General features: G+C 46.7%; 1 long non-coding RNA gene across 8 annotated transcripts in view; it reads left to right on the top strand.

Moving 5' to 3' along the window:
• The window catches only part of LOC102900349, a 131,789-nt gene that overhangs the window by 63,667 nt on the left and 45,368 nt on the right, over window positions 1-22,754 (top strand). For all 8 annotated transcript variants that reach the window (XR_002152198.3, XR_006592351.1, XR_006592353.1 and 5 more), the window contains one exon: window positions 15,229-15,410. This is a non-coding gene — a long non-coding RNA (uncharacterized LOC102900349). The remainder of the gene's footprint in view (window positions 1-15,228; window positions 15,411-22,754) is intronic.

Genomic DNA, 22,754 nt, shown 5'->3' with positions numbered 1-22,754 from the left:
CTCTCTCTGCTCCTCCCCTGGTCATTCATATTCTCTCTCTCTCTCTCTCTCTCTCTCTCTCTCTCTCTCTCTCAAAAATATATAAATAAACATTAAAAAAAGAAAAAGGAAAAAATAAACATTAATTACAAACCAGTTACCTTGGGAGGGATTGAGGGCACAAGACTGGGCGTCTGAACTCAGTCAATGTCAGCCCAGCAGAGAGAGTGGGTCGGAGAGGCACCTCTTCCCGCAGGAGAGGACATTTTATCCGAGACCTTAAAGAAAGGTAGGGGGTAGCTAGGCACAAGAGATAGGGGTGAGCTAATGAATGTTTCAAGAGAAAGGAAAGAAGAATAATGAAGGACCTAAGGTTAGCAAGACACGGTTGATGGGGGGTGGGAGGGAGGGGAGGGTGGGGGATGGGTATTGAAGAGGGCACCTTTTGGGATGAGCACTGGGTGTTGTATGGAAACCAATTTGACAATAAACTTCATATATTGAAAAAAAAAAAGGCACAGCACACTAAAAGTGCTTTAAAAAAAAAAGGTTCAGCACAATTTGGGTAATTCAGCCTTGGGAGGAAGTGGGGAGAGATGTGACTGAAAACGTGGGTAAGATCCACGTGCTAAAAAGCCAAGGTAAGCAGACACTGTGAGTTGCTCTCCCCACGGCCACGGCCTTGTCTTTACCGAGAGAATCATGATTTCGTACGAGCAGCAATGTGCCCACCTTAGAGGACTCAGTGGTTATGGCCGCGGTTGGTCCCAGGCGAGCTCGTGCCTGGCATCTGGCCAAGGAGATGTAAAGAGAAGAATCCTGAGGTCTCTCAGAAAAGGGTTTTCCAGCTTAAAAACATTGACGGAAGAGTCCTCCTCCTCTCTTCCTTTCCGGCTTTATTTTTTTTATATGAAATTTATTTTCAAATTGGTTTCCCTACAACACCCAGTGCCCATCCCAAAAGGTGCCCTCCCCGATGCTCATCACCCATTTTCCCCTCCCTCCTACCCCCCATCAACCCTCAGTTTATTCTCAGTTTTTAAGAGTCTCTTATGTTTTGGCTCCCTCCCTCTCTAACCTCTTTTTTTTTTCTTCCTCTCCCCATGGTCTTCTGTTAAGTTTCTCAGGATCCACCTAAGAGTGAAAACATATGGTATCTGTCTCTCTCTGTATGACTCATTTCACTTAGCATAACACTCTCCAGTTCTATCCACGTTGCTACAAAAGGCCAGATTTCCTTCTTTCTCATTGCCACGTAGTATTCCATTGTGTATATATAAATTTTTTTTTCAACGTTTTTTTATTTATTTTTGGGACAGAGAGAGACAGAGCATGAACGGGGGAGGGGCAGAGAGAGAGGGAGACACAGAATGGGAAACAGGCTCCAGGCTCTGAGCCATCAGCCCAGAGCCTGACGCGGGGCTCGAACTCACGGACCACGAGATCGTGACCTGGCTGAAGTCGGACGCTTAACCGACTGCGCCACCCAGGCGCCCCTTCCATTGTGTATATAAACCACAGTTTCTTTATGCATTCATCAGTTGGTGGACATTTAGGCTCTTTCCATAATTTGGCTATTGTTGAGAGTGCTGCTATAAACATTGGGGTACAAGTGCCCCTACGCATCACCACTCCTGTATCCCTTGGGTCAATTCCTAGCAGTGCTATTGCTGGGCTGTAGGGTAGATCTGTTTTTAATTTTTTGAGGAACCTCCACACCGTTTTCCAGAGCGGCTATACCAGTTTGCATTCCCAGCAACAGTGCAAGAGGGTCCCGTTTCACCACATCCTCTCCAGCATCATAGACTCCTGATTTGTTCATTGTAGCCACTCTGACCGGCGTGAGGTGGTATCTCAGTGTGCTTTAGCTGCCAGTCAGGTGGGATTATGCCTGGAGCCGCTGTAGCGCTTCTGACCTGGCAGTGAAGGTCAACGGGGCTGAGGGCGGAGGAAAGAGGAGTGGGGAGAGGCAGGGATGCTTCGTTGGATCAGCGTTGGCATTTGGGGCCGGTCGCGGGTCGCCATGCTTCCCGTACAGAAAGCAGGGTGAAATCACAGAAGCCTCGGTGCCCGGGTCCCCCTCACCTGCAAAGACCTGAGCTCTAAATGGATTAGATGACCATATGTGACAAGTAGCCTCTGGGGGAGGCCTCAGTTTCCTCATCTGTAAGATGGAAGTGATGACAGAACCATGCAAAGCATTGCTGTGAGGACGAAATGGTACAGACATTGAGAGAAGCGTAGGGCCTGGTACCTAGTATGTGCGCTAAACGGTGGGCGGTATTTCCATTGTCGTCGTGTCGTTATCTGTAAACTCAAGTTTCTTGGTGACTTTGGCATTCCTTTTTTTTTTTTTTTTAAGTTTGTTTATTTATTTATTTAGAGCGCAAGCAGGGAAGGGGCAGAGAGAGAGGGAGGGAGAGAGGACCCAAAGCAGGCTCTGTACGGTCAGTGCAGAGCCCAACATGGGGCTCAATCTCATGAACCTTGAGATCATGACCAGAGCTGAAGTTGGACGCTTAACTGACTGAGCCACCCAGATGCCCCAACTTCGACCTTCCTAAAGATTACCTCATGCTGGCATGAATCAGGATCTGTCATGGGTATTGCACAGGGAATCGATGAGATATTCTCCATAACAGTTCTCTCCCCCACCTCGACTCCCACCCCCCACCCCCGTCACAAACTGTAGGTTGTGATCCGTTAGCATCTTGAGAAATTAATTTATTGGGAAGTGAAAAAGAATAGAATAGGTTAAAATAGGCAATATTAGAATGTGTCGCATGTAGTAAGGATAGACATTATTTCTTAAGAGTTTTATGTATTTCCTTCATTTGTATGTGTATATGGAGTTGCACTTGGGAGGTGTATTTCCTATTGTCGATTGCATTGTAAAAAAATTTTTCTGGTTTTTTTCTTTATATATATTTTTTAACGTTTATTCACTTTTTTGAGAGACAGAGACAGAGTGCAAGCAGGGCAGGGGCAGAGAGAGAGGGAGACACAGAATCAGAAGCAGGCTCCAGGCTCTGAGCTGTCAGCACAGAGCCCAATGCAGGGCTTGAACTCACGAACTGTGAGATCGTGACCTGAGCTGAAGTCGGACGCTGAACCGACTGAGCCACCCAGGCGCCCCTGTAAAAATTGTTTCTAAAAGACTGCTGTAAGGGGCCTTCCAACTCCAGATTCTGTGGTTATTCTCAGATGCTGTGGCTCATTCCGGCACTGTGCCTTCACGTTACACAACACTGTGATACCCTGCTGACTCACAGTCAGGAAACAGTTCCCTGGTCGACACGGGGGTTTTTCTCCATCACTGTTCATTCTTTTCTCTATCGGTCCTGCTTCATTTTAAACAGGTGCTCAGGAAGATGAACATCTTCTGTAGAAGGAACTCGTTGCCCGCCAAACTGAAACGGATGCTTAGCTGGTATCTTCAGAGGTCCCCAGTGGGCTCTTCCTTCCGGTCCCTGGGAGGGTTGAGTCACAGCCAAGGAGGCAAATGGGCCATGTCCTAGGAACGACTTTGTAGATTTTGTAGTTTTCGGATGGATTTCTCTACAGGTTTAATTCCCTCTTCTAATTGTAGTTTCTAGTGTTGACATCATGGACTGGGGATTTGGACAGCAGATTTTTACTGGGAAACATATCAGACAACTTTGATTTAACCTTTTTTTTTCCCTGAACGCTTAAGAGAAAAAAAGAAACTAATGTTAAATGCATCCATAGATACAGATACAGATCACACGCGGTACCTGTTCTATTCCTGGCACTGCCCACTGCCAACTATAGATGATTACCTAAGCATTATAATTGGCGCCGTCTAGAAGGAGACAGGATTAGCATCAGAGACTTTGGCGTGCCTGCTCTGTCCACTGCTTGCGTGACCTTGAGCAAGTCACTGACTCATTCTGAGCTTTGGTCGGTAATAAAAGCTGCCTTTGAGGGAGTACTTAACCATGCATCGGGCACGTTATAGATACTACTTATCAATCTGAGACCAATCCTGGGAAGTAGTTGCATACATTCAGTAACTGAGTTAGGACCAGGTTGCTGGTCAGAGCCTGGATCCAGAGTTGGACGCAAGTCTGGTTGGCCTCAAAGCCCACGGTCTTTCGTTACATTTCTGTGTTTCCTCCTAAAAGTGGAGATAAAACCAAAAATGCTTGCCAACTCTGAAGGTTGTCTTAAAGTTGAAATCAGCTAAAATAAATGTGAAGGTTTTGAGTGCTGTTAGTTCCTGTGATGATGACCATAATTCGTGTGATTATGGCAATTATTCTTTTTAGGAGCCCTAATAAACCCATACATGCTTCTTTTTACCACAACCCTTCTTACAGGCATACTTGACTAGGTTCTATTTACTTTTCAGTCTCCTGCTAGACTGTGAGCGTATTGACAGAAGGGATCTTGACTTATTTGGTTGTATTTTGCTAATAACTGATACAATGCTTGCCACAGAATTAAGTGCTCAGTGGTTGGTATACTGCAATGAAAATATGTATAATTTCCAGTCTGTCACTACACAGAACATGCTCATATTTAAAGCCATTTCTGCATTTTAAGAACTCATCTTTTACATTGGAAAAGTTAAAAAAGAGGACTGGAAAACTATACAACCACACATTAATAGGAATTACGGGAGAATTACCTTTTTCTTTATATTTTCTAATTGTCTTTAGTAAACATGTTTCATTCATTCAATTAAGAGTTTGGGTTGTGTTTATTTTCTTTTTCTGTGTGTGTGTGTGTGTGTGTGTGTGTGTGTGTGTGTGTGTGTTTTCACTACAAGGGGTGACGTATTGATTCACCCAAACCCAGAAACATCAGCACCATTAACTGATCGAGTAAGTTCTGAGCTCCTGAGTCTTAGAAGAGGTGGAGTGGAAGGTGAACAAAAGAAAAGGCCGTGGCTTGCTGTCTGGATTGGGACAAGGAATGGGAGTTTCCTGGGCTGCACCGTGGCCTTTATAAATTGTTGAATTTCAAATCTGGAAACAGGAGTTGAAGCCAACCCTTCCATGGCATTACCTTACAGAAAGTCTTCCCAGAGTCTCTGATAATGGTTACATGTCTTCTGCTTTAAGATTCCATGGGATGCAAACAAAGGAAATCCCATTTCAATATTGATCAGAGTGGATCATGACAATGCACCCTAAGTGGAGTTAAGCATTTGCCCCTCCCAAGTTTCAACTATTGGCCCCAGCGCAAAAGAGAATATACAGAATATTATTTCGACTTCCCTGAGTCTTATCTAGACCCCACTGAACACACTCTATCTATTAACCAGTCTTCAGATGTACTGGCTGTCAGGTCTGTCACAGTTTTGTTGCCAATTTTTGGATATAGTCATGGCATAAGTTTTGGAAGCACGTGGCTGTGAGTCCTAATATGAACTATATCCCCAGTGAGCTATGTAGAGACCATTTAAAGTGACATTAAAAAAATAAAATCATGATAAATGAGGAGGGTGGTAGGAATAATAATTGCCAACATTTTGGGGTGACTATTATGCACCAGGCACTGAGCAGTGGGCTTTACATGCAAGATAACATTTCAGCCTTGAATTCCGAGTGTTGGCTTCTCAAAGTGTGTAATACGTAATATGTGGATAGTAGGAGTAACCCACACGGAGTGATGGCATGGTTTTGATCCCGTAATGTATGTTAAGTACTTAGAAGAAAGCTGGCACATGATGAACACAACCTAAAGATATAGTAATAATCATGGCACCCGCAAAGGGCCATGATACCCTAAGTGAGGCCAGTCCTCTGCAGAATACTGTGGGGTATGAGCTCTTCTACTAGGACAGCAGGAATTCATTGGTGTGAGTTCATTGGAGTACAAGTTTATTGAGAGGAGGCGGGGCAGAGGGGAAGAAGTGTTTCTCATTGATCTGTGTAGCCATTTTGTCTGGAGCCAGGAGCTGAAATTGAGTGTTTTAGAAGCTTTTTTTTTTTGAAAGAGAGAAAGTGCAAGTGAGCGAGGGGCAGAAGGAGAGAGAGAATACCAGGAGAGGCAGAGAGAGAGAGAGTGAGAGAGTGAAGTGGGGTTCACCTGAATAAGGATTGTGTTTACCTGAAGGGGCTCATGTTCACCCAAGGCAGGGCTCGGGCTCATCCACCGATGTGGGCCTTGATCTCATGAACTGTGACACCGGGACCTGAGCCAAAGTCAAATGCCTAGGGACTGAGCCCCCCAGGTGCCCTGAAATTGAGTGTTTTAATTCATGACTGTCTTTTAAATTAGCTTTTTCAAAATAATCTCCTGGGTTCTGATGTGTGTGTCAGTGGCACCCCAGAATGTCTCCTGCCAGTATAGTGAACAGATTCAGTAAGAGTATGGGCTCTGGAGCCAAATCGCCCAAGTTCAAATCCTGTCTCCAGAACACGCCAGCTGTTATGTCTGAGCAATTTCCTTAACCTCTCTGGGTCTTAGTTTTCTCATCTATAAAACAGTGATAATAATCGTATGTACTTTCTTGAATGTTTTTGAGGATTAAATGGGTTAATAGGTACCAAATACCTGGGAGAAAGCATGAAAAATGTTGGCTATATATGTATGTGTGTTTTTTTTTTTGTAGAATAAAGGAAAGACAAGGTTGGAATGATTCTCCCTGGACCAGCTAGCTCTTTGATTAAAGAGCTTTAAATAAGCCTCAGCATAACACACACGTTTGCATGTGTGTGCGTGCACACACACACACACACACACACACACACCCCTCCAGCCTCTCAGCTGTACAACAGCCACCTCTTTCGAAGATGTCACATCCAAACTACCCTAAGGTCTCGTTGCATTGTAGGGCCATTCATTAGTGAAATCGCCTCCCGCTGCAGGAAATCAGGATGCGGCAGTATTGAAATGCCTGTGTGAGATAGACTATGAAGTGTAGGTGAGAAGGCAAGAGTCCTAGCAAAAATCCACAGGCCGGCGCATATTCAGAGCGCAGCCCTCTCATCCTATTAGGAGATGTTTCTATTTCCATGTTGCAAACAGGCCAAGAGCCTGACTTAGATTAGTGGGAATGTTAATTTATCTCCTAATACTATAGCCTCAGTGTGGAGTGTGTGTGCGTGTGTGTGTGGTGCATTTTTCTTAAATTTATATTCAAAAGTCCTCATGATATTGTTCAAGGTAATGGATGATAGAGGTATAGGACATTTCTCAGTAATACACAAACAAAGCCAAACTCAAATCATGTGAATTGCTTCATTCGTGGGGATAAAACTAAATTGCTCGGCAAGGCAGGGAGTCGGAAGAGAACAGAAAAGGTCCAGAGGGAGCAGTGGAGGAATGTTCAGTACATTCTCCTTGTTATTTCCGCATTTGTCAAAATGGAAGGCACCCCCCTCCTATTTTATATTCTTAGTTCTATACACAAGGCAATCGATGGCATTATAAATAAGTCTATTTTTGTTATGGGTATGAGACTGCTAAGGAAATGGAACAGAAAATCACTTTCCAGTCTAGCCTCAAAATCGATGTTTTCCAAATTATTTTTCTTACAAAACTTCTATTTGTCTCCTAGAATTCCCTTTCATTTACCACCACCCCTGTCTTTTTTTTTTTTTTAAAGGTGTCTCACTATCACTTTTGACACTTGTGATCTCTATCATAAACTCAAACCCTTAATTCTGTATTGATGCTTTTCTCATGAAGGCTCTAAGATCCTTGGAGGCAGGGGCCATTCCTATACTTTTCTCTCCCCTGGGGAATGTGGCATAAGTTCAGCAAAGTTCTAGCAGAGGAGGAAGCAAGCTCTTCACACTTTGCAAAGCAGGATCATGCAAAAATCTTAGGTTGAATGCCTGTTATGTGTCAGGGAGGGAAGTAAATGCTTGATGTCATTTGATCTGGACCCAGCACGGTTGCCCCAGGGCTTGAGCCGCCCCTAACCCTCTTCTCCCCAACCCGCTGTCCCTGGGCCATGACTGATTGGTTTGGGGAAGAGACAAACCAAAGCTGAGCCAATCAGATGCTTCCTCATGGGAATCAGCTGGCACTGCTCTGGAAAAAAAAAAGCCTCACAGGCACCTCCAGCTGGGCGGCCCTCTTCAGCCCACCCAAGAGCTTGCTTCAGATTTGCTTCTTTTGGTTTCCGATAGCCCCATCTCCAATTTTGGGGAGGTATTGGGTGTAAGCTGTTGAGTGATTTGCCGCCAACCCTGTGGAGTGGGAGAGCAGGTCTGATGGCCCTCCAGATCCACTGTCTCCACCACCGTGTGCCCAGCAGCTCTTATCTCAGCCTCACAAGAGCCCCATAAAACCCGAAATCCCCCGCTTCCTCTCTGCAGCGTGAGATCTGGAAGCCCACAGCCTCCGTGAGGCTCGATGTCACACATGGTAGCTGGCTCCACTGGTCCAGTTTCTAGCTTCTCGCAGCGTCCGATTCAGAAAGGATTTACTGGCTCTTGACTGTGTTTCGGACCTTACGCGCACTCCCACGAGTTAGTTCAGAATTAATGCCTACAAAAACCATCCGTTCCGTGCAGATCCATACCGTCCCCATACCTTCCAAGGAGCCTGGACCTTTCGCCGCCTCTCCCCCCCTGCCGCCGTGGCAGCCAGGTCCGGGTGGCTAAGTCAGTGAAATGACATTGACTGGAAAAGTACGCGTGGTGCCTGCCACCGGGAATTTGAAGCTGGCGGTTAGAAGTGGGAGCTGAAATGTGTGGGTCAGGATGTGGAGAGGGCACTGGGAGGCCACGATGGCCCTGAACGACCTGGAGTCAGCACCTGAAGCCTTATTTGGAGGAGAACGGGACCCTCGAACTAGTACAGGGAACGAGGAAGAGTCACACAGACACCATCATACGCACCCACACACAGCTGCATCTGTTGGGGAGAACCAACAGCCTATTTTTCATGTCATCTGTAATTTTCTCACAGTCCCTGTAACGAACTTCGGTTACGTTTCAGTGAAAATTATCTTCCAGAGTAGTTTGGTTTCGTTTTCGTTTTTTTAAAGTAGGCTCCCCACCCATCATGAGGCTTGAACTCACGACCTTGAGATTAAGAGGTGTGTGCTCTAGGGGCACCTGGCTGGCTCAGTCAGTTGAGCGTCCAACTCTTGATTTCAGCTTTGGTCATGATCCCAGAGTCACGAGATCAAGCCCCATGTTAGGCTCCCCATGGAGCCTGCTTAAGATATTCCCTCTCTCTCTCTCTCTCTCTCTCTCTCTCTCTCTCTCTCTCTCTCGTGCATGCTTGAGCTTTCTCTCTCTCTAAAAAAAAAAAAAGAAAAAAAAAAGAGTCACACACTCCACACACTGAGCCAGCCAGGCACCCCCAGAGGCTTTTCCCCTGGGAACAGGGAGGGGTAACTTTACTACATGAGTACGTGTGGCCCAGAACTTTGTGCAAATGAAGTATACAGCAGTGTGATCACTTAATTGTATTTACACAAAAACAAACTGAAAAAAAATGAGCGCGGGTTCTAGGACTGGGTTTCTTTTACCGATTTAGAAACAAAAGAAAACATAAAAAAGCTGTGCCTAAAATGAATCTTGTTTTTTGTTTTTTTGTTTTGTTTTTTGTTTTTTTTTAACAAGTGGCCACCTGGTTCCAGCATCCCGTAAAATCCAGGCACTTGACCCTTGGTATACCTTCTATTCAACTTTCTATCATGGGAATGAATTGGTCTGCTTTCTCCGCCCTTATCTTGAGCCGGTCACGTACAGGGTCCCTGGCCAGTGCACTGAGGCTTTGTCTAAAGCAACAAGGGCAGCTCAGGGCATGTGGGGGAGGGTGTTTCTTTCTTCCCCGTGGTCCTTTGAGGCTTTCACCTTCTCTGGGTGAAGAGGCTGTTTATCCTTGTAAACACAAAACGTTTTAGCTTTTTGCCAGTTTTCTGTTAATGGCGAGACAATGGAAGCAAATAAAGTTTTATTGAAACTTGGCGAAAAATAAGGACAAAAGAACCAGGGTATGATCAACAAGAACGGAGGCGGGAAGATTGCTACCTGAGCACGTCCTGGGGCATCCATGCTCCCAGGAACACTCTTCAGCCATTGAATTGCAGGGAGGTCCAGAAACTTACAAAAGAGTCCAGCAGAAAGAGAGGGGGGGCTTGGGCTAGGAGGGTGGGATTTGAGGGAGGCTATTTATTAACCCGTCTGGGTGCTTTTCAATGTTTTCAACCCCGATGGTCACAGCAGTGTGTATCCCACGTACACCACACCCACCCCTCGCTCCCACACACGCTCACGGAAGCACACTTGTCCATAATGTGGCCTCGACAATTGAGAAGCGTAGCTAACACCTTCATCTAGGAATCCCTGATAACTTTTTACTTTCAAGTTGCAGCTCCGTTACATGCAAATTCTTATAATACTACTCCTCCTCCCACCTTTGTGAAAAGATCCGGCCACCAAAAAAGGCTGAGAAATCAACCAGGAACATGTATAATAAGAATAACAGTCGTGGCTCTGTGCCAGAGCCCTGTCTTCACTTCTAATGTCTGCTCTCAGAGCCCAGACTGGTTCTTTATCTTCTTCTTTTTTTTTAAGTCTATTTATTTATTTTGAGAGAGACAGAGAGAGAGAGAGAGTGCAAGCTGGGGGTGGGGGGCAGGAGGGGAAGAAAAAGAAGGAGGGAGAGAGTTTCCCAAGCAGGTTCTGTGCTGCAAGCCCAGAGCCCAATGCGGGGCTCAAACTCAGGAACTGTGGGATCACGACCCGAGCCGAAGATCCGGAGTCAGACTCTTAACCGACTGAGCCACCCGGGCACTCCAGCCGAGAGTGGTTCTTAACATTCAGTTTGCAGTGGGTTCAGGGAAGGCATTCTGAGATTGCACTGGCAGGTGTAATGAAATCATTTGGGTTGTGCTGTGAACCTTTCGCCTGTGCACAGCCATACTTTGTTTTATTGTACCTACCTTTATTGTGCTCCATGGATGCTGCTTTTTTGTTTGTTTGTTTTATTGTTTTTTTACCATACTGAAGGTTCGTGGCAGTCTTGCGTCAAGCAAATCTATTGGCATCATTTTTCCCGACAGCATTTGCTGGCTTCCTGTCTCAGTGTCACATTTTGGTAATTCTCACAATATTTCAAACTTTTCACCATTACTATATCCGTTACGGTGATCTGTCGTCAGTGATTACGACTCACTGAAAGCTCAGAAGGTGGTGGTTATTTTTTAATTGAGGTATGTACGTTGCTTTTTCAGACACAATGCTGTTGCACACTTAGTTGTCTACAGTAAGCTAAGTCACATAAACATAGCTTTAATATGCCCTGGGAAACCAGAAAATTCATTTAACACACTTTCCTGTGGGGGTTTAGAACCACGCCTGCAACATCTGCAAGATATGCCTTATAGGCTTTAAGGCTCTGGAACATTGTAGAACTTGAATCTATCTATCTATCTATCTATCTATCTATCTATCTATCTATCTATCTATCTATCTTGGAGAATTACTATGTGGAAAACTGTCCTAAGCCACGGAGAAACGAAGATGAATAAGGCATGAGCCCATCACTGAGATGCTCACAGGCTGGTGATGGTAGTCAAGGGGGGAAGCAGAATTGAAAACGACCAAATGCATTATCTCGTGATCTGTTAACGAAACAGAAATGCAACAGAATGTGTTTGAAAATTTTAGAATAGTTCTCCGTTGGGAGGGAGATCAGGTGAATATGAGGAGAAAAAGGAATAAAGGCATTCATAAAGAGGAAAAAGGAAAGAATATATTAATGAAAGGGAAGCCATTTCACTTAACTGTTCCTGTGTAAGCAAGAGCAGTGGAATAGCATTTATTTCTATGTTTGCAGAAAGCTTGTAAGTTTCAGCAATGACTCTGACACAGTTGAAGTCAGTGCTGACAGCTGGGCTTGGAGGCGCAGAGGGAGGACAGGGCAGCGGCCGCAGAAATGGACGTGGACCTGGGACAGATCGCGCCCTGCTATACTGGCTAAGGGTATAGGTCTCTGCACTTGTGAGGAGGAACGAGCAGGTGATCCATACCGTGCTCCCCTGCCTGTGACCCCTGTATGTTATTTGCAGTTTTTTCAGCATATTTCAGTATGTTCCTGCTCAAGGTTACAATTTGATCTCTATCTACAGACTGATTCGTAGGGGTTTCTTTTGATAACCCTGAGCTTGAAGAGCTCCTTTTGTGTCAGCTGACGTTGATATCAGTTCCACATTGTGTGGTATTCAGGGACCTTGTTGAGATATTTTATTGGGTAAGTGGATGGGCACAGACTCAAAAAGAGTACAGGAAGAAAGGAACATGTGTTGAGTGTTTGCTCTGTGGCACCTCGTTTATTTCTCAGACAGTTGCAAGTTTTGCTTGTCTCATTTTCACACGGGGAATTTGAGACTCACAGAGGCTAGTTCATTTGCCCAGCACCATAAACCTCATTAATAGTGGTCCCAGGATGTGAGCACAAGCTTATCGGTCTCCAAATTGCACGCTCTTTGTACTAAACCCCGAAGGAAGATAATGATGCCCATTGTCTTCCCGGAATTTATGCCGACACAATATTGCGATTTCTTCACCAATTTCGGGGCACCCCCGACCACAGCTATGGACAATTCTTAATACTTTGAGTCAATGCTTCTCTTTTTTTTAATAATTATCATTTTATTTATTTATTTTTTAATATGAAATTTATTGTCACATTGGTTTCCATACAACACCCAGGGCTCATCCCAACAGGTGCCCTCTTCAATGCCCATCACCCACCCTCCCTCCCTCCCACCCCCCATCAACCCCCAGTTTATTCTCAGTCTTTAAGAGTCTCTTATGGTTTGGCTCCCTCCCTAACTTTCTTTTTTTCCTTCCCCTCACCCATGGTTGAGTCAATGCTTCTCAAACACAGCCTCCTCATTCCCATAGCTGTGGCTTTGATTAGATAGTGAGCCTGGTCATAATTTCCTCCTTCGTTGTCTGCCTCCACCCGCTGAAATTTCTGAAACTCTGTCACAGTCCCATCTTTTCCCCTTACTGCTCCTGCCCCTATGGCCTCAATCTGTTCTGCACCTTCAATCCCAAATATACGTCTTTGCAACTAACGATGTCCTGCTTTAAAACATCCTCTAATTTATTTACACGTGTAAGTGGTCTCTTTTCAGCCGTACACAAAATGCACCACTTCGTATCCTTGATCTTCTGTTAAGTTTCTCAGGTTCCACCTATGAGTGAAAACATATCATATCTGTCTTTCGCTGACTGACTTATTTCACTTTGCATAATGCCCTCCATTTCCATCCATGTTGTTGCAAATGGCAAGGTTTCATTCCTTTTCATCTCCAAGTAGTATTCCATTGTATATATAAACCACATCTTCTTTATCTATTCATCAGTTGTTGGGCATTTGGGCTCTTTCCATGAATTGGCTATTGTTGAAAGTGCTGCTAAAAACATTGGGATACCAGTGCCCCTGTGAGTCACCACTGTTTTAATTTTTTTTAAGTTTATTCATTTTTGAGAGACAGAGCACGAGTGGGGGAGGGACAGACAGACAGGGAGACACTGAATCCGAAGCAGGCTCCAGGCCCCAAGCTATCAGCACAGAGCCCAACGTGGGGCTCAAACTCACGAACTGTGAGATTATGACCTGAGCTGAAATTGGATGCTTAACCGACTGAACCACCCAGGTGCCCCTGAAGCATTGTGTTAAAAGCAAAGGGAAGTCAGTGAGAACTGGAGAGATGAGTAGAATTTGAATAATTAAAGGCAGGGGAAGGGCATGAGAGGGTGCTTTCCTAGAGAAGGGTTTCCGGCAACCCCTGAAAGCCAGAGCATGTTTGTGCTGGGCAAGCTTGGGAGTTGGTAAACTGGGAACCAGCACTGGAGACCTAGCTCAGGCATCCCATAGGATGTGGCTTCTGTCCTTTCCCTAGCTCTCCCCTGTGGACATTGATCTGGGATTCTGTTGAGATAAGGGAATTTGCGAAACATCTGTCCGTTTCAGTTACGTTTTAGGGAGAGAGAAGTGGTAGGACCGGGAGACAGCAGAGCCCGGTGGAGGTGACGTTTTGTGTGGCATCTTCTTGTCCACAGCCGCACGTCCACGTTTCGGCCTGTTGTCAGCCGTGGCCGCACAGAGTAGGAGGGGGTGCAGCAGGCGGGAGGCTACAGGAGGCAAGTCTTGTCTGGTGGTGGCTTAGTCGGTTCAGAGTCGACTTCAGCTCAGTGATCTCACGGTTCTTGAGTTCGAGCCCCCTGTCGGGCTCTCTGCTGTCAGCGCAGGGCCTGCTTGGGATTCTCTGTCCCTCCCTGCCGGCCCCCCCCCCCCACTCTGCACCTCCCCATGCTCTCTCTCTCTCAAAAATAAACAAACATTAAAAAAAAAAAAAAAAAAAAAAGGCTTGTTCCAAAGAGCCCTTTGAGGAGTAGAGGCAGTACCTCTGCTGTGCAGTAGGTGGTGCCATTGCCTCTGTGTCCTGAGGTTGAAGAACCATCTGACAGACTTGTTTCTTCTTTGCTCCAGGGGGGGGGTCTCAGTCTCAGGACTGATGATGTCGTGTAGGCTGCGCGGGAGAGGGAGAGGTACTGAGATACGCTTATGTGCCAGGAGGGCACCAGGCGGCCTGCGCGATGACTCTGGGGCGCCCCCTCCTCCTCCACTCCTGCTCCCCTCTGTTTTTTCTGCCCCCTCCCCTCCATCTTACTTTTCATTGTCACTATTGCAGCCCCCAGCCCCTGAGGGCTGCCAGCCAGACGCCTGGCCGAGCCCCTTTATGCAGGATTTTATGTAGTCTTTACCCCAAACTTTGCTGGGCCCCATGGTTGTCCTTCCTTTGCAGAGAAGACAGTTGAGCCTCAGAGAGAGAAAGTAGTTTTCCAAGATCATACGGGTAAGAAACGGGAGAACACAACTGAGCCTAGTTCAGCCTTTCTCAATAGTAAGTATCTACCTTTTGTTACATCGTGTTTGTTTTTTAAATTTCTTTTGAGAGAGAGAGCAAGGGAGGAGCAGAGAGAGAGAGGGAGGGAGAATTTTCTGGCAGTGCAGAGCCCGATGTGGGGCTCGATCCCACCGACCACGAGATCACTACCTGAGCCAAAATCAAGAGTCAGACGCTTAACCGACTGAGCCACCCAGTCGCCCCCATCGCGTTTATTTTTTAAGGTTCAGGTTTGCAAATTACCGCATATTGCGACAGTCAGGGACTGTTGTCCTGTGCTCTACACCTCCGACCTCCCCACGGTTACACAGTGAGTCAAGACCAGAGCTGAGCTTAGAAGCCAGGGTCCCGATGGGGTCCAGTTCTCAGCACCTTCTTGTTGCCTCCAGACGTTGGCGACTGGCCTTGTTACCACCTACTCGGCTTCCTTCTCCCTGGAGTGTGTCCTCGCCTCTTTCCTTCGCATCCCTTCCCAAGCGTGTCCCTCTTCTCAGCTGCGTCTGGGAACACTGGCCTTTCTCTCCTGTGACAGAACTGAACAGCTCAGGCTCGTCTGCTCTCAGGCCCGAAGGTGAGTTCCTCTGCATCCCTGTTGGTCCCTGGTGGTATATGTGCACACAGGCATCGTTCCCTCTGCCAGGGGTTTTGGGGATTGTAGCTGATGTTCCAGCACACGGATACACAGACACAGACACACAGCCACGCTCTAATGGCTGAAAACCTATCCTTTTCTCCTTTCTGGTATTTACGTCTCAGTAAGTTGAGAGTGAGTTAGGGAATCCCTAGATCGAACTCTACTTGCTGCAAACAGGATTGTGGGTAGGAACCGAAAGAAGCCTGTGTGGGCTAAGTGAGGGTAGGCATGGGACCCAAGTCAGGAAGACCTGGGTCCGTGAAATCTATGAACGCTTGGACAAGTCAGTGAGTTCTCTGAACGTTTGTTTCCTCATCTGTAAATCAGAGCGAAAGAGAATGACAAAACTCCATCTCCGTGAGCTGCTGTGATTGGACTCCCCGACCCCCACCTCCCTCACCTCTGATCCATCTTTCAAATCAGCACCGTGGTCCCCCCTCTACTCCCCACATCACCTTTCGTGACTTCTCATTAGCTTCACAGCAAGGTCCAAACTCTCAGCACGGCGCGTCTGACATTCAGCCTCGTTCATTCTGTAAGCATTTATTGAGACGGTGCACAGGGACTGTGTGTGGTAAGCACTGGGAAGCCTATAAGAAAGAATGCCCGTCCTTTTTCTGAAGGGACTCCCCATTTCTGACCCTTTTCTACAATCCAGCCATGCAGAACTGTTGAGGGGCTCAGATTTACCATTATGTCGCCACCCCGGACCTTTGAACATGCTATTCTCTCTGCCTGGCATTTCCCCACCCCTTCCCCTGTCTTCCCGGAACACTAAGCTTTCCCTTCCTTGTTTAGGTGCAAACCTTGTCTGTAAAGCGCACCCTGAACACTTAGGCAGAACTGTCCTCCTCTCTTTTCCCTCCCTCCATCATGCACCCCTTTACTGCTCCCTCAGCTCTACCCCCACTAACAGCGGTGATTTACTTACATTGTCTTCCTGCAGAGGATAGGGGTACAGTTTATTCAGTCACCTAACTAGCATCTGGGGGGTGGGTGCTTCACTCTTCCTTTTACCATCAACCACTGACGGAGTGCTTGCCATGCATTAAGTCAAGTTTATGTGCTTTATCTCATCCAATCGTCCTTAGCAACTATATGAGTCTGGTACGCACGCCCGTTTTACGGATATGAACATTGGGCCCACAAATAGTTAAGGAACTTGTGAAGGTTACCTCGTTGCTAAGTGTCCGGGCCAGGATTTGAACCCACGCATTCTGACTCTGAATCCTGTGCTCCTGCTACCAGACACGCCGCCCCTGGTGAAGGCTGATAAACGTGTTGAGTGAGCGAACTTTGAATCACAACGACTGTTCCTTTACCGTTGCCTAAGCGAAGCCCCTATTCAGTGCGTTTCAGAATACGCGTAGTGAGGATTAGGTTTGTTTAAGTTCCCATCTCCTGCAGAGCAGTACTTTCGTACGTTACAATAAAAAATGAATTACTAGAGAAAAGATTACACGCTAGGATATTGTGATGATATCAAATTGCCTTAAATATTTCGAAATATTTCCTCTCAGTTCCCATCCTTAACACGTGGACCGTCTTTGAACAGCACTGCTCTATCCGACTGCCGGCTCGGACTGGCCACGTGTTGAGGACGCATTGCAGAATGAATCTGGATCGTATAGCTGACGGTTTTGACGAAGAAAAATGGAAAGCTGAGCATCTTGTGGGTTTTTACCATGACTCAGATCCTTTCCTGGGCTCTGTGCGAAGAGAACCGTCTCGTTCTCCAGAGGCGATGCTGCGGCAAGGGGTCTAGGCGAGACCTGTACCCTAGAGACCACTTGACGGTATCTTCTTATATTTGGAGAGGCAAATAGGCCAGAATGTTAAAACAGCCCAAACTACTATTTCAAAAGACTGTATTGCCCTTTCGTGCTCACATTTGTTTTTGGAAGGGGCTTGATGAACTGTTCTATTGATTCAATAAGGCAGTGGCATTATTCACGAGTTCTCCGGTAGAACATTATATTCTAAAAAAAAAAACCCTCTCTATTGGAGGTTTTTTTCATTGTATTTTAACACACTGGTTACTTTTCTAATGTTTACTGTTTTGAGAGAGAGAGAAGGGGGGAGGGGAGAGAGAGAGGGAGACACAGAATCCAAAGCAGTTTCCGGGCTCTGACCTGTCAGCACAGAGCCCAGCACAGGGTTTGAACCCACAAACCACGAGATCATGACCTGAGCCGAAGTCAGACGTTTAACCAACTGAGCCACCCAGGCGCCCCCATACAGGTTATTTTTGATGGCCAATATGGATGCTGAAGCAGTGGGGTCGGGGAAACATACCAGATGCAAAAGAATAAATAACATCAGACATTGCACCTTGAAAGAACCCATAGAGTTCTGGCTCAAGGGTCCCATTGTATGGGCGAGGAAACCAAGCTCTTGGGGATGGGAGTTCATGCCCGGAACTACAGATATACAGTGTTTGTTAGTAAATGAGCTGGGAGAAAAAGCCTAATTCCTGGCTATGTCAACCAAACCTTTGGAACCCCCAAAAGCCCCAAGGGTGACGAGGGGGAAACAGAAGCTTCCAGTTCTCTGTACATTGCTGAGCTGGTGAAGCGTCCACCCCACTGCCATTCCCTGAGGGATCAACACCATTTACTTTTACATTCTTCACGGGAAAGTCCCAAGGAACTAGTGAAACCACATCCAGAAGTGGTAACTGGCCAACCACTGAGCTATTGGCCAATTCCTCCACGCATGAAGCCTCGACTGTGGCCTGAATAAGTAAGGTTTCCTGAATAAAATACATGATTAACTATTCTTCGAATATAGATAGATGCTACCGTGATCATCCACATGGTTAGGTTGTGTGCTATTAGAGTAGCTCTTTTTCATGTGTTTACTTATTTATTTATTTATTTGGTCAATGATACTAAAAAGACAAGTACGCCCATATCGGGATCAACAAAATACGTAGACATTAAAACGGAGTTGTCTTCTTTGAAAGATTAGAAAGCACAGGTGTAGAGAACTGTGTGCTGAAAACTGCCCTGAACTTAGGGAAACACAAAGTACTGCATCGCTGGTATGCTCAGGCCTGATGAGAAGCATAGGGGGCAGCGGAGAGGACCAAAGGCTTCCAAGAACTGTGTGTAAGTTGAGTTAAGCCTAGTGGTTAAAGGCTCTGGTTTTGCAGTCGGGTGCTCTGGGGCTTTACATTCTTTCTCTTTCCACTCACTACTATCTATGCTCTTGGGCAAGCTGACTCTGTTACCTTATGGGTAAAATGGGGCTTATAATACACGCTTCATTGAGTTGTTGTAAGAATTAAATGAAATAATGGGGCTAATGCAATGCTGGGATCATAATAAACCTTTTACGTATGGTGACTATCCTTCCACCTCAGCCACTACCAAAAGCACTACGACAGCCACCATCACCACCCCCACCCCCATCACCATCACCATCATCTCCACCCTAGAGGCTACAAAATGTAACCTGGTGAATTTACCTGCAAGCACTCTCGGCGCTTCCTTATAATAACCTCTTGACTTCTTTTCTAAGATCAATGTGTCCCGTGGGAACTGGCCGAGGCGTTTGGGTGTATGTTGACCCTAAAGTCCCTTGCTTTTCCCCTTTCCATACTTGTTACTTTTCAGCCTCAACCTTTTTCTGCCCATCTTCCCACCATGGGGTTTGGGGTTGGGCACCAGCTGCAGTCCTAGGTTGCTTGAGTTCATGAGTTGGACCCAACAGGGGCAGGCAGTATATCAGAAGCCTCGGTCCAACCATCTGTTGAAGTCAGTCTCTGCTCGTGAACACGGTGTGCGTATGGTAGGGTGAACTTTGGCTTGCCGTCCTCACCGCCTCCAGGCTATACCATCTGTAGGCCCCCACATCTGCTCTCTTCTCAAGGTCTGGCCCTCCAGTGCCTGGTGAGGACTGAATGTCTTCTGGAAACCAAGTCTGTTTGGCTAGGCCCTGATGTCCTTGCACAGTGAGGACCAGACTCCCATTCCAGAGGCCTGGACTTTTCCTTCCTTGAGGAATAAGCTTACCACTTGGAAACGAGGTAAATGCACAAAATAACCCCAATCATGTTGCCCATGCTGCTCTGTAGGCCTTTTCGTTGTAGGTGGCAAAATCTAAATTCAAATACACAGGAACAAAATGAGTTATGGTATAGTCTCTTGCAACTGAACAAAGACTAGGAAATACTGACTTTGGGCTTGGCCGGATCTAGGTGCTCACGCGTCGTCGTTGGGAGTTTCTCCGTCTCTCCTACCTTGACTTCTTTCTCAGGCAGTCTCACCCTAGTGCTGGTCCCAGTTGTGTCAAGTTTCTCCCCTGTCTTCTCAGTGACTTGAGGTGAGATGGGATGAGAGGGAGAGAGAGAGAGAGAAAGAGAGAGAGATCCTCCAACAATTCCCACAAATGTTCTGTGATTGACATCTATTATACATGTCCCTCCCAGCATCAATCGTGTGACCAGCCTGAGGCAGATGACCATCTCTAGAGCTGGGGGCAGGGGTCAGCCCCGGTCAAGCCACATGTCTAGAGATGGGGAGGGGTGTTCCCCACAGGAAAATCCAGGGGCTCTTATCTGAAGAAGGGAAAACTGACGCTGAGGAGACAAAAGGAGTAGTTATCTGTTGAACAGTCTGCTTTGACTGGCCCCAGTCAGCTAAACTTAACTGTAAGCAGAACTCGCTGGGAATCTTGGGAAGAGTAAGGCTTTGAAGCTAAAAGACCTGTTTGAATGTTTGCTCTCTCAATTCCCAGCTGAGTGATCATGAGCAAGTTGTTGTACATCCACAAGCCTTGTACTTTTTCCTTTACAATTAGATGATAATGCCTTCCACTCAGCATTTGGGTTTTTTTGTTTTTGTTTTTTTAATTTTTTTTAACGTTTATTTATTTTTGAGACAGAGGCAGAGCATGAATGGGGGAGGGTCAGAGAGAGAGGGAGACACAGAATCTGAAACAGGCTCCAGGCTCTGAGTTGTCAGCACAGAGCCCGACGTGGGGCTCGAACTCACGGACCGCGAGATCGTGACCTGAGCCGAAGTCGGACGCCCAACCGACTGAGCCACCCAGGCGCCCCTCAGCATTTGTTTTGAGACTTTACCTGTATGACACACAGTGCCCGGCCTGGGGTAAGTATTCAGGTGACAGCAATCCTTCCCTCCTTTTTATGTTGATACAGCTTGACCCTCACTTGGGTTTGCTACACCAGGTAAATACTTTTCATCAGAACCTTGGGCTACCACAGAGAATCTACCTTCCACATATTTTGCCTTGGCTTCCTCTTTATTATGATCCACGGGTATCAGAGGATCCATCCGTCCGTCTGTCCATCATCGGAACTAGTCGTAGTAATGATAAACAGAGCAATAATTCTGCCTTTGTCTTTTGCCTGACCTGTTTCTGCCCAAGCCTCTTACATTTTCTCTTCACCAGAGGAAAAGCAGTTGATTTGGTTAGGCAGAGGCGAAGTCACAATGGCCCATGGTTGTATTGGAAAGACCTCTCAGCTCCACTTCTTGCCCAGGGTCTGCACGTAGCAGCGGGTCCCTAATGCTCCCTTCCACTCACGGTGGGGGGGCTCTGTGCGTCAGTCAACCCAGAGCTTAGTTGTACAGGCCAGGTCATATTTCCACCCACTTTATCGTCTCAGAGTGTGTGGTTCTAAGGTTTACTTTCCGGGGTAGGAAAGATGGGGTGGTCATAAAGGGAGGAGAGGTAGAGGATCTGTCCTACACGAGCCTAAGTCGTGTGTCTCTACCAGAGCCCTGAGCTGGGATTCCAGGTGGCGGTACAGCTCTCAGTGGAATAGCACTGTACTTAATTTCCCGTTTGCCACATGTGTCTCTGTGTCCCTGGGAACTCTTTGGAGAGGTAGGAACGATAGGAAGGGTGGTACATGATCACCTTTGCTATCGTGACCTTAATACCCTCAGCCCTCGCCTAGAACACATAACAGTGGCTATTTATTGAGCACTTGCTGCGTGCGAGGAATGCATCCCATTTGTCCGTGTACCAGCGTATCCACCCATCTGTGTATCCAACTGCTCAACATTTATTGGATGTCTCCGGTGTAGGTAGACACTGCCCCAAAGAAGCCCACATGGTCCAGTAGGATAAGGCTTTCTCGTCCTTCACCCCAACGGGTCCTCATTTGCCTCCCTCCTAAATAAGTACGATTGATGGAGCAGACCTTCCCTCTAGCGCTGAGCCCTTGGGGGTGCAAAGAGATAAAGAATGCGGTGAGCCTCCACCACCGCAGGATTTCGACAAACGTGGAAGGCTGTTCTTTGCTCAATTTTTGGACCCGAGAGGAGAGAGCTGGGCCAGCACGTGGTCTCTTATTGCTTCTGTAACAGATTGCTACTAATGTGGTGGCTTAAAGTAATATAACTGTATTATGTGCAGTTTTGGGGGTCAGCACAGGAAATGAAGCTCATGGAACTGACCTCAAAGCCATGTGGGCAGAGTTGTGTCCTGGGGAGGATTCAGGGGATGGTCCATTTCTTTTTCTAGCTGCTTCGGCCCGCATTCCTTGGCTCATGGCCCCCTCTGCCAGCTTTGAAGTCAGCAGCCACTGCCCTCTGCTTCTGTTGTCACATCTCCTCTGACTCTTCTCCCTCCTTTTCCCCTATTTTAAGGGTCCTTGTGATACTGTTGGGCCCACCCAGATAATCCACGATAATCTTCCCATTTTGAGATTCCTTTTGTGTGTGTGTGTGTGTGTGTGTGTGTGTGAGAGAGAGAGAGAGCATAATCGGGGAGGGGCAGAGAGAGAGGGAGAGAGAGAGAGAGTCCCAAGCAGACTCTGAACTGTCAGCGTGGAGCCGGGCGCGGGGCTCGATTTCACCTTGAGCCTTGAGATCACGAGCTGAGTCGAAATCAAGACTCAGACACTCAACCGACTGAACCACCCAGGTGCTGGACATCTTTGGGAGCTATTACTCTGCCAACACAGCCACTATCACTGTCTCTGCTTCTTTGGGGGAAGTTGCTCAGCCTCAGGTTTCCCACCTGAAAAATGAGCCTCATCACGGCATCACCAACACAGAATTGTTGTAAAGATTGAATGGGAAATGACTTGTGAAGAATACGGTGCAGCGGGTGGTGCGTAGTCAGTGCTCCTTCAATTCTAGATGTGGTTATTATTCATTGTGAAGCCATTGTCTTTCAGCTTTCATGGGGGGTGGCCAGAGGGACGGGGGACAGACAGAGAGATGAATAGTTCTCCAGTCTTCTCCTCTCTCTCCCTCTAGTATAATTCCCGACGTTGTCTTTGGGATGGACTGGTCTACAGTG

This window comes from Felis catus, chromosome F2 (genome assembly GCF_018350175.1).
Source record: "Felis catus isolate Fca126 chromosome F2, F.catus_Fca126_mat1.0, whole genome shotgun sequence".
NCBI classification, from domain to species: Eukaryota; Metazoa; Chordata; class Mammalia; order Carnivora; family Felidae; genus Felis; species Felis catus.
This window is presented reverse-complemented; position numbering and strand designations above follow the sequence as displayed.